The sequence below is a fragment of the Nerophis ophidion genome, linkage group LG03 (assembly GCF_033978795.1).
Source record: "Nerophis ophidion isolate RoL-2023_Sa linkage group LG03, RoL_Noph_v1.0, whole genome shotgun sequence".
Lineage (NCBI taxonomy): Eukaryota > Metazoa > Chordata > Actinopteri > Syngnathiformes > Syngnathidae > Nerophis > Nerophis ophidion.
Window position 1 is genome coordinate 18,615,457 of NC_084613.1, and position 12,824 is coordinate 18,628,280.

General features: G+C 39.7%; 1 pseudogene; it reads left to right on the forward strand.

The window, feature by feature from the left end:
• The window catches only part of LOC133549258 (ethanolamine kinase 2-like), a 123,223-nt pseudogene that overhangs the window by 66,412 nt on the left and 43,987 nt on the right, over window positions 1-12,824 (forward strand).

Below are 12,824 nucleotides of genomic sequence, written 5' to 3' on the forward strand. Positions count from 1 at the left end.
TGGGTTTGTCTTTGCATAGTAGAGTTTTAACTTGCTCTTACAGATGTAGCGACCAACTGTAGTTGCTGACAGTGGTTTTATGAAGTGTTCCTGAGCCCATGTGGTGATACTTGTACTGTGAAATTCTGGCGACTGATTTACTTATTTTTTATTTTTCCATTTACAGTAATTCACTGTAAAAACCACAGTAGTAACCACAAAAGGTACAGTTTACCTGTTTTTGTTTCTTTTTGATACAGTTTTCAATTGAATACACTGTAAAAACAACAACTGTGGATTTTACAGAAAACAACTGGCAGCTCTTTTTTTTTTTAATTACAGCAAGGTGGTCTTGCTGCCGGGCCTTAGGCCTGTCGCACCTCCACCGGTGCCTGTGGTGGACTGTGCATGGCAGGGGCGTCCTCTTCCCTGAGCCAGGCCTAAGCCTGACCGCATACCAGAAAAGGTTTTGCTGCAGGGTCTTCAGCTGGGGACCACCTCTCATTGATGTTTCTCCCCTTAGCCCAGAACATCTCCCGGTGGCGGGGCAGTGAACAGGGACGTCTCCCTGACACCCCCTGCAGCAAAACCTACTTAGATGTTGCTCCCCAAGCCTTGTCACGTCGTTTCAGCCAGAGCCAGTGGCTAGCTTTCTCTGCTGCTTCTGAAAGTTCCATGGTGGATCTGCTCAGGGTGGCTCCACGCAGTCCCAAGTCCCTGAGCATGCGTGGTGTTGTCCTGCCCACAAAGGCTCTGGATCCCACCTCCACCGGATACAGCCTCACACTCCATCCACTTTCTCTACACTCTGTGACCAGGTCGGCGTATTTTGCCTTCTTTCTCTCGTAAGCAGCTTCCAGTCCCTCCTCCCATGGCACTGTCAGCTCAATCAGTACTACTGACTTCACAGCTTCAGACCACAGCACCACATCTGGTCTTAAGGTGGTGCTGCATATCTCCTGTTGGAACTGTAGCTGCCTACAAAAGGTCCACTTCCATCTTCCACGCTGCCCCTGGTGTTAACAATTTGGCGGGTGGTCTCTTGCTGGAATGTGTCACAGGTTCCCCTGCCTTTGGAAGTGGATCCTGCATTGGCGTTCTGCTGGACTCTGGTTGTTTGCCTCCTGCCGACTTTTCTCCAGCACCTCCACCAGCTTGTTGAGTACTTGGTCGTGCCGCCATCTGAGCCGACCCTGTGTCAGAGCCATTTTGCCGCCTGACAGAACATGCTGAAGTGAGGCATTGATGGTCCAGCAGAGGTCGCAGGATTGTTCGGTGCCAAGCCATTGGTGGAGGTTTTTGGGGCTCGGGAGAGTGTCGTATGTTGCCCTGATGAGGAAGCTGAGCCGAGCCTGTGGTAGTTTCCAGAAATCTGCCCAGCTGATTACTCGGCTCGAGACACCCTCCCAAGTTGTCCACCTCCCCTGCTGCCCTTGTGCCACAGACCTTACTCTAAGCTCCTCCTGCTCAATCCTGGTGATCTCAGCAACAACAAGGTCCTTCCTCTCCTTCCTGCCTGGCTTGGACCATAGGATTGGTGGATTGTTCCATCCAAGGCCTGCCCGGCCTGTTTGGACCATGCCCACGACTTCTTGATGTTGCAGTCTCCCTATCGCCTTCTGGACCTCCTCCTTGGCCCTCCACTTCCTTCCAGTCTCGACTCTGGCATTTGTATTCGCCACTGCCCTGTCGGAGGAGTCCCTTAACTCCATCACCAGCCTTGCCTTTTCCTGCCTGTAGCCCAGGGTGATAGATTTCAGGGTAGCTGGAGTGAGTTCCATCCATACAGGCCAGCAGCTGAGAAGCACCGTGGCAGGCCAAGCCATTTTCAGATGAAAGAGTTGGCTTTGGATTCCATCCGACTTACGGCAGATGACGTGACTTCAAACAGCTTCATAGGCCACATCATCCTTGGGTACAGGGTGAAGTGGTAACACCACACCTTGTGTTTCCCAGGTAGCTGGCTTGCATCGATCTTAGACAGGCCCTCTGAAAGCTGCTGGAGAATGATTTTTCTCATGTCCTTGTCTGAGAGACTAGGTGTATAGAGTCTTCCCAGGCTTCGATGGGCTGATCCACAATGCGTGGGATGTCTTCTCCGCTGATGGTGAAGGTGACTCGGTCGTTTCTCTCCCCCTTTCGCATTGAGAGGCTCCTTGACTTCTGAGGCTTGAACTTCATCCTGGCCCAGGTGATCAGCTCATCCAGCCTCTTAAGTAGCCTGGATGTGCATGGGGCGGTTCGTAGCAGGCAGGTGATGTCGTCCATATAGCTCCTTAGGGTGGTAGCCTCTGGCCTGCAGGCAGCCGGACACCACCCACCACCTGCCTTGCCCCGATCAGGATCACCTCAAAAGCTGCCACGAAGAGGATGGGTGAAATGGAGCATCCCATTGCGTTCCCTACCTCCAGTTGTTGCCAGCCAGTGATCACCTTCTTCAGTGCAAAGCACACGTGCATGTCCTGGAAGTAGAACTTTATCATGGTCCTGATGTCAGAATTTAACTGTGCAAATAGAAATTGTACTGTTTTGAAATAGGCGCCAGCGCCCCCCGCGACCCCAAAAGGGAATAAGCGGTAGAAAATGGATGGATGAAATTTACAGTAATTCATTGTAAAAAAACCATTGTAAATTATTTGGTATATCTGTTTTTTTTTGTTTAGTTGCTTTAACTGTAAAAATAACAGCAATCATGTTTTCAATTTACAGTAATGTAAACTGTAAAAAAAAAAAAAAAAAAGATTTTGCAGCAAAAAACTGGCAGCTCAGTCGCTAGAATTTCACCGTAAAATAGAGGCAGTACGGTTTTTCAAATTACAGTAATTCAGTGTAAAAAAAACATAAATTCGACTGTAAAATTTAGGTGACTGAGATTTCTGTTTTTTTTGGGGCGGTGGGGGGTTATTTTTTTACCAGGAAAATAACAGTCATACCGTTTTTCCATTTACAGTAATGCACTGTAAAAACAATGGCCAGAAAATTTTACGGTAAAAAAAAAAATCGGGCTGTTCAGTTGTAATTAAGTTGATGATTTACAGTAATTCAATGTAAAAAACACCATAAATTATTCGGTATGGAGATATCTGTTATTTTTTTTTTTACCCTAAAAATACCAGTAATACAGTTTTTAATTGAATGCACTGTAAAAACAACAACTGTGGATTTTACAGTAACTAACTGGCAACTAAGTTGTTAGAATTTTACCTTGCAAATAAAAGTAGTACTGTTTTTCATTTTACAGTAATTCACTGTAAAAACCACCAATTATACGGTACAGCGAAGCCTGTTTTTTTTTTCTAATGTAAAAATGACAGTAATCAAGTTTTCAATTTACAGTAATGCACTGTAAGAAAAAACCTCTGGATTTTACAGTAAAAAAAAACTGGCAGCTCAGCCGCTAACATTGTACCATAGAAATAAAATTTACAGTAATTCGGTGTACTGTCAGATGTTGCCGACTAAAGCACCATTTTTTTGATCAACAGTAATATTGTTTCTCCACAGTAATGCGCTGTAAAAACGACTGTAGATTTTAAGGTAAAACGAAAACAAAAACTGGCAACACAGCCACCAGAAACTTGCAGCGAGAATAACAATGGCACTGTTTTACTATTTACAGTAATGTACTGTAAAAACAACTGTAGATTTTACGGTAAAAAAAACAACTGGCAGCCCAGTCGCTAGAATTTACCATAAACATAACAACTATACGGTTTTTCAATTAATTCAATGTAAAAATGTATTAATATTTTTAACTGGAAAAACAAAAGTAATACAGTTTTTCCATTTACAGTAATGCACTGTAAAAAACACCCTAAATTATACAGTACAGTTGACCCATTTTTTGTGTTTTTGATACAGTTTTCAATTTAATACACTGTCAAAACAACAACTGTGGATTTTACAGAAAATAACTGACAGCTCAGAATTTCACTGTGCAAATACAAAGTTTGTTGAAGTAGTACTGTTTTTTAATTTACAGTAATTCACTGTAAAAAAAAAACATTGTTTATTTTCGGTACAGAGATACCTGTTTTTGTTTAGTTAAAAAAAATAAGAGTGATCAAGTTTTCAATTTACAGTAATGAACTGTAAACACATGTGGATTCTACAGTAAAAAACTGGCAGCTCAGTCGCTAGAATTTTGCCATAAAATAGAGGTAGTACTGTTTTACAATTTAGAGTGATTTACTGTAAAAAAACCAACAAAAAAACCCATTGTAAATACTATGGTACAGAGATACCTGTTTTGTTTGGTTTTTTAAAAACAAACAAAAAGGTATCAAGTTTTCAATTTACAGTAATGCACTGTAAAAATGTGTGGATTTTACAGTAAAAAAATGGCAGCTCACTTGCTAGATTTTTACCATAAAATAGAAATAGTACTGTTATTCAGTTTACAGTAATTGACTGTAAACATTTTTTTAAATTATACGGTACATAGATACCTGTTTTTGTTTAGTTAAAAAAAAAAAAGAGTGATCAAGTTTTCAATTTACAGTAATGAACTGTAAACATACGTGGATTTTACGGTAAAAAACTGGCAAAACAGTCGCTAGAATTTTGCCATAAAATAGAAGTAGTACTGTTTTTCAATTTAGAGTAATTTACTGTAAAAAAAATCAAACACATTGTAAATTATATAGTACAGAGATACCTGTTTTTGTTTAGTTAAAAACAAAAAAACAGTAATCAAGTTTTCAATTTACAGTAATGCACTGTAAAAATGTGTGGATTTTACAGTAAAAAATGGCAGCTCAGTTGCTAGATTTTCACCATAAAATAGAAGTAGTACTGTTTTTCAATTTACAGCAATTCACTGTAAAAAATGTTTTTAATTAGTCGGTACATAGATACCTGTTTTTGTTTAGTTTAAAAAAACAAAACAGTAATCAAGTTTTCAATTTACAATAATGCTCTGTAAAAATGTATAGATTTTACAGTAAAAAACTGGCAGCTCAGTTGCTAGAATTTTACCATAAAATAGAAGTAGTACTGTTTTTCAATTTACAGTGGATCACTATAAAAAAAAAAAAAAATTAATTATATGGTACATAGATACCTGTTTTTGTTTAGTTTAAAAAAAAATAATAACAGTAATCAAGTTTTAAATTTACAGTTATGCACTGTAAAAGTGAATGGATTTTACAGTAAAAAACTGGCAGCTCAGTTGCTAGAATTTTACCAATTTACAGTAATTCACTGTTAAAAAACATTGTAAATTAAGAGGTACAGAGATACCTGTTTTTGTTTAGTTTAAAATAAAAATAAAAGTAATCAAGTCTTAAATTTATAGTGATTAACTGTAAAAAAAAACAAAAAACCTGTGGATTTTACAGTGAAAAAACTGGCAGCTCAGTCGCTACAATTTTACCGTAAAATAGAAGCAGTATTGTTTTTCAATTTACAGTAATTCAGTGTAAAAAACAACAACATTGTAAATTATATGGTACAGAGATACCAGTTTTTGTTTAGTTAAAAAAACAAAAAACAGTAATCAAGTTTTCAATTTACAGTAATGCACTGTAAAAATGTATGGATTTTACAGTAAAAAACTGGCAGCTCAGTTGCTAGAATTTTACCATGAAATAGAAGTAGTACTGTTTTTTTTTCCAATTTACAGTAATTCACTGTTAATAAACATTGTAAATTAAGAGGTACAGAGATACCTGTTTTTGTTTAGTTTAAAATAAAAATAAAAGTAATCAAGTTTTAAATTTATAGTGATTAACTGTAAAAAAAAAAAAAAAAACTGTGGATTTTACAGTGAAAAAACTGGCAGCTCAGTCGCTACAATTTTACCGTAAAATAGAAGCAGTATTGTTTTTCAATTTACAGTAATTCAGTGTAAAAAACAACGACATTGTAAATTATATGGTACAGAGATACCAGTTTTTGTTTAGTTAAAAAAGCAAAACACAGTAATCAAGTTTTCAATTTACAGTAATGCACTGTAAAAATGTGTGGATTTTACAGTAAAAAATGGCAGCTCATTTGCTAGATTTTTACCATAAAAAAGAAGTAGTACTGTTATTCAGTTTACAGTAATTCACTGTAAAAAAATTTTTTAAATTATACGGTACATAGATACCTGTTTTCGTTTAGTTTAAAAATAATAATAACAGTAATCAAGTTTTAAACTTACAGTAATGCACTGTAAAAATGTTTGGATTTTATAGTAAAAAACTGGCAGCTCAGACGCTAGAATTTTACCGTAAAATAGAAGTAGTACCTTTTTTTTTTTGTTCAATTTACAGTAACTCACTGTTAAAAAACATTTGTAAATTAAGAGGTACAGAGACACCTGTTTTTGTTTAGTTTAAAAAAAAAAAAACGTAATCAAGTTTTCAATTGAGAGTGAAAACTGACTGTAAAAAAAAAAACTGGATTTTACAGAAAAAAAACTGGCAGCTCAGTCGCTAGAATTTTACCGTAAAATAGAAGCAGTATTCTTTTTCAATTAACAGTAAATCAGTGTAAAAAAAAATGTGAATTTGACTGTAAAATTGAGGTGACGGGGTACCAGTTTTTTGTCCATTTTTACTTTTTTACCGGAAAAATTACTTTAATACCGTTTTTCCGGTTACAGTGAAGCACTGTAAAAACCAATTATTTTACGGTGAAAAAACAAAATGTGGCAGTTCAGTTACCAGAATTTTACAGTAAAAAAAACAGTGGTACCATTTTTAAATTTACAGTAATTAAATGTAAAAAAAACCCCGTGTAAATTATACGGTACAATTCTAAGGCGCGAGCTGCCAATTTTTCACAGTAAAATCTCCAGATTTATTTTACAGTATTTACACAAGTGTTGCATCATCCCTGTTTGTCCCTCGCCTGCAGACCTTCACCGAGGGCCTCACCAACCGCCTCCTGGGTTGTTCCGTGGACCAGTCCGACACGGTTCTGGTGCGTCTCTACGGAAAGAAGACGGAGCTCTTTGTGGACCGCCAGCGGGAGGTGGAGATGTTCCAGGTGTTCCACGCTCACGGCTGCGGTCCGGAGATCTACTGCAGCTTCCGGAACGGAATCTGCTACCAGTTTGTGGAAGGAACCGTGCTGGAGGACCCGCTGCTCTACCAGCCCTCCATCTACAGGTGGGTCTCCAAGATGACCGAGCAGCGTTTTGTGTTGACTTGTATCCAGACCACTTCGGTTACGACGTCACGCTGTTCGCTCATCGTCTTCTCCCTGCAGGTTGATCGCGGCAGAGGTGGCTAGAATCCACTCCATCCGGACTCCGTGCTCTCGCCCCCCAGAGCCTTTCCTGTGGACAAAAGTGTCCACTTTCTCACGCTACTGAGGAACGGTGCCGGCCGCAGCCCGGTCCAAACGCCGCTCATAAAGAGGTACCAGCCGCCACAAATCATGGCCGCCTCGCTGCTTTTTTATCCAAGGAGTGACCCTGTCGATGCAGACATGCTGGGATGGAAAGCAGAGGAGATGTTTGCATGTTCCCCATTCAGCCACTCCCCATTTGCTTATTTAGTCTCTCACTAAAACAGTTCTAAGTAGGTTGTAAATATGTGATGAGGAGGCATCAAGTGTTCCATATAAAGGGGAACATTATCACAATTTCAGAAGGGCTAAAACCAATAAAAATCAGTTCCCATTGGCTTATTTTATTTTTTGAAGTTTTTTTCTAAATCTTACCCATCCCGGAATATCCCTAAAAAAAGCTTTAAAGTGCCTGATTTTTGTTTCTCTTTGAAGCCAACGTCCATTTTCCTGTGACGTCACATAGGGATGCCAATACAAAGAAATGGTGGATAGCACAGCAAGATATAGCGACATTAGCTCGGATTCAGACTCAGATTTCAGCGGCTTAAGTGATTCAACAGATTACGCATGTATTGAAACGGATGGTTGGAGTATGGAGGCAGATAGCGAAAACGAAATTGAAAAAAAACTGAAGCTATTGAGCGAATAGCTATTGACGCTATTCGGCCATGTTTGCCTTAGCATCGCCGGTAAAATGTGCAGACAAAACGATCGGAAGTTTCGCATCTTGTGACACTGGATCAACTTAAATCCATCGATTGGTAAGTGTTTGTTTGGCATTAAATGTGGGTGGAGGGAAACGCTGGATGTAAATATAGTTTCAAATGTACATACAGCTAGCCTAAATAGCATGTTAGCATCGATTAGCTGGCAGTCATGCCGCGACCAAATATGTCTGATTAGCATATAAGTCAACAACATCAACAAAACTCACCTTTGTGATTTTGTTGACTTTATCGTTGGAAATGCATCTGCAGGTTATCCATACATCTCTGTGCCATGTCTGCCTTAGCACCGCCGGTAAAATGTGCAGACACTCCGGCACATTCGATTGGGGTCTGGCGGCAGATTTCTTTGACTTTATCTTTGGAAATGCATCTGCTTTGAGTGTCGCAGGAAATCCACACAATCTTGCCATCTCTATAGTAGCATAGTTTTTGTCGGTAAAGTGTGCGGAACAAACGATTGGACCATTTCGTCGGCTTTCCCCACACCCTCGTATTTTGAACAAATTTCGTCCAATTTCTTGCCACTTTCGAGTCTTTGGGCCAGTGGTGCAACTTGAATCCCTCCCTGTTAGTATTGTTACACCCTCCGACAACACACAGACGAGGCATGATGTCTCCAAGGTTCCAGAAAATAGTCGAAAAAAAATGGAAAATAACAGAGCTGAGACGCGGTGTTTGAATGTGTTTGAGAAAATGAAAATCGTGGCTTTATTACCTCGGTGACGTCAGGTTCTGACGTCATCGCTCCGAGAGCGAAAAATAGAAAGGTGTTTAATTCACCAAAATTCACCCATTTAGAGTTCGGAAATGGGTTAAAAAATTATATGGTCTTTTTTCTGCAACATCAAGGTATATATTGACGCTTACATAGGTTTGGTGATAATGTTCCCCTTTAACAACGCCACGCCAAATTTTACAATACAACTAATCAAGTATAAGTAAGTAAGTGTAGATAATTAAGTATACATAAGTAAGTGTACGTTTTAACAAATAAGTAATTATCGATATTTGTAAGTAAGTGTATGTAAGTAGCTAAGTACGTGCAACTAAGTATGGTTTAAAGGGGAACATTATCACCAGACCTATGTAAGCGTCAATATATACCTTGATGTTGCAGAAAAAAGACCATGTTTTTTAAACCGATTTCCGAACTCTCAAAGGGTGAATTTGGTGATTGAAACGCCTTTCATTTGTTCGCTGTCGGAGCAATGACCTTTCACCCGTGACGTTACAAAGGGAAGCAATCCACCATTTTGTCAAACACATTACACACACCAAGTCATATCAGCTCTGTTATTCTCCGTTTTTTCGACTGTTTTCCGTACCTTGGAGACATCATGCCTTGTCGGTGTGTTGTCGGAGGGTGTAACAACACGATCAGGGACTGATTCAAGTTGACTTACTTGGAGTGTGCTGATTAGACATATCAATGGTCACGGCATGCTAATCGATGCTAACATGCTATTCAGGCTAGCTGTTTGTACATATTTCATCATTTTGCCTCATTTGTAGCTATATTTGCATTCAGCCTTTCCCTCCACCCACATTTAATGCCAAACAAGCACATACCATACGACGGATTCAAGTACACCAGTGGTCAAAAGGTGCGAAAGTCCCTCGTTTGTTCTGCACATTTTACCGACGCACATTTTACCGACGACAGCTATGCTACGACAGATGACACAGAGATGTGTGGATATCCTGCGACACACAAAGCAGATGCATTTTCAACGATAAAGTCAACGAAATCACAAAGGTGAGTTTTGTTGACGTTATTGACTTATGTGCTAATCAGACATATTTGGTCGCGGCATGACTGCCAGCTAATCGATGCTAACATGCTTTCTAGACTAGCTGTATGTACATTTGTAGCTATATTTGCATCCAGCCTTTCCCTCCACCCGCATTTAATGCCAAACAAACACTTACCAATCGACGGATTGGTAAGTTGCTCCAGTGGTCAAAAGATGCAATCGTTGGTTAGAGGGCGATCGCCGAATTCGTCCTCGTTGGCTCAATAGCTTCAGTTTTTTCTTCAATTTCGTTTTCCCTATCTGGCTCCATACTCCGAACATCCGTTTCAATACATGCGTAATCTGTTGAATCGCTTAAGCCGCTGAAATCCGAGCTAATGTCGCTATATCTTTCTGTTCTATCTGCCATGTTTTTTAATTGGCGTCACGAAATGACGTCACAGGAAAATGGGGGGGGGAATACAATAGATAGCGAAAATCAGGCACTTTAAAGTCTTTTTTCGGGATATTCCATGATAGGTAAAATTTTGAAAAAAACATTGAAATATAAAATAAGCCACTGTAAGTGGTAAGTAAATAAGTAACGATGTATAAGTATGTAAGTAATTAGGTAAGTAAGTGTAAGTAGGCATAAGTAGGTAAATAAGCCAATAATTTTAATTAAGTGTACGTAAGTAAGTATGAGTAATTAATTAGGTAAGTAAATAAAAAGTATAAGTAAGTAAATAAGTACAATAAGTTGAACTTAGTGTTAGGAAGTAAGTAGGTAATTAGGTAAGTGTAAGTAAGTGTAAGTAGGTAAATAAGTAAAATAACTTTAACTAAGTTTAAGTAATGATTAGGTAAGTAAGCATAAGTAAGTTAATAAGTACAATATGTTTAATTAAGTGTACGTCAGTAAGTATGAGTAAGTAATTTTGGTATGTAAATAAAAAAGTATAAGTAAGTAAATAAGCATAATAAGTTGAACCAAGTGTAAGGAAGTAAGTAGATAATTAGGTAAATGTAAGTAAGTACAAGTGGGTAAATAAGTACAATAAGCGAGTGTAAGTAAGTAAGGGTAAGTAAGTATAAGTAAGTAATTAGGTAAATAAATAACTAAGTGTAAGTAAGTATAAATAGGTAAATAAGTTAACTAATTGTAAATAAGTAAGTGTAAGTAAGTTTTTAGGAAAATGTGTGTAAGTAAGTATAAGTAGGTAAATAAGTACAATAAGTTGAACTAATTGTAAGTAAGTAATTAGGAACATAAGTGTAAGTAAGTATAAGTAGGTAAATAAGTACAATAAGTTGAACTAATTGTAAGTAAGCGCACCTACTTTGCACACTTAACGTATGCACTTAATGTGTGTACTTAAGTAGACGGAGTGGGCGCACGTACTCTCTTTCGTCAGTAAATATTTGCTTCGTCTTTGGCCTGATCTTTTAGAGCAGATGACTATCAATAACACCGTGGTACTATTATTTGTACTGTTGTATTATGTAGTATTTCCTGCCATGACACGATCATGCAGAGTACTTCAATTGAGACGCAAGTATTCATTAGGGCTGGACAAGAGAGATTTAAAAAAAGAAAAAAAAAGATATATATAATTTTTATCAATTAAGAATCATTACTATATATATATATATATTATTTATTTATTTTATTTTTTTTAATTTGTTATTTTTATTTTTATTTTTTTATTTTTTTTTTACTGTTCCTGATGTACTGCGATGAGGTGGCGACTTGTCCAGGGTGTACCCCGCCTTCCGCCCGATTGTAGCTGAGATAGGCGCCAGCGCCCCCCGCGACCCCGAAAGAGAATAAGCGGTAGAAAATGGATGGATGGATGGATGTTCCTGATGTATTAAATTCCAGTGTGAGGTTGTTGGTATAGCATCCAACATACTGCACCGCACACGGAGGACCAATAGATGGTGCTGTACTGTGAGACACAGCTGTGTGTGTGTGTGTGTGTGTGTGTGTGTGTGTGTGTGTGTATGTGTGTGTGTGTGTGTGTGTGTGTGTGTGTGTGTGTGTGTGTGTGTGTGTGTGTGTGTGTGTGTGTGTGTGTGTGTGTGTGTATTCATTAGTCTTTTTTCAGATGGCGCTGAGTTTTAAACAGGCATCAGAGTCACTTTTGTACTGGGGCGAGTGAATGTGATGTTCAGAGGGAAGGAGAAAAGAAAGAAGGCAGCTAGCAGGAAGACGGTGCACCTGCAGAGGAGGTCTTCAGCCCTCGCGACCCCCCCCCCCTGCTGTGCATAGAGAGGCAGCACGCAGCTGCAACACACACACACACGCAAACACATAGACGGCGTGTGTGTGGAAAACCGTGGTGCAAAGGTCCCCCGCTGGGTCGCTTGTCGCCGCGTGGCGGGCCTCAGAAAAGTGAAACGATATGTAAATAAGTGGCATTGACGAGGAGGAAATTCCTTCTAATTATCTGGCGGCGAGAAGGAGCAGGAGGCGGACGCACTCCGCGCTCGCAGAGAAAGATGGCGATGCCGAGGCGACAGCTTTTCCTTTTTAAAGTCGGCGGAACTCTTTGAATCCACCGAGCGGCCTAATCGGCGACGCCTGGCACTCTCCGAGCGGCGCCAAGACGGGAATCAAACCTATTCAAACGCACTTCAGACTCAGTTTGGTTAGAGAGAAAGACGCAACGATTGCGAAACACTTTCGTTTGGTGTTTTATATATACTATATATATATATATATATTGTATCGATCCGTTGTGGTGAAGAAGGAGCTGAGCCGGAAGGCAAAGCTCTCAATTTACCGGTCGATCTACGTTCCCATCCTCACCTATGGTCATGAGCTTTGGGTCATGACCGAAAGGATAAGATCACGGGTACAAGCGGCCGAAATGAGTTTCCTCCGCCGGGTGGCGGGGCTCTCCCTTAGAGATAGGGTGAGAAGCTCTGCCATCCGGGAGGAGCTCAACGTAAAGCCGCTGCTCCTCCACATCGAGAGGAGCCAGATGAGGTGGTTCGGGCATCTGGTCAGGATGCCACCCGAACGCCTCCCTAGGGATGTGTTTAGGGCACGTCCAGCTGGTAGGAGGCCACGGGGAAGACCCAGGACACGTTGGAAAGA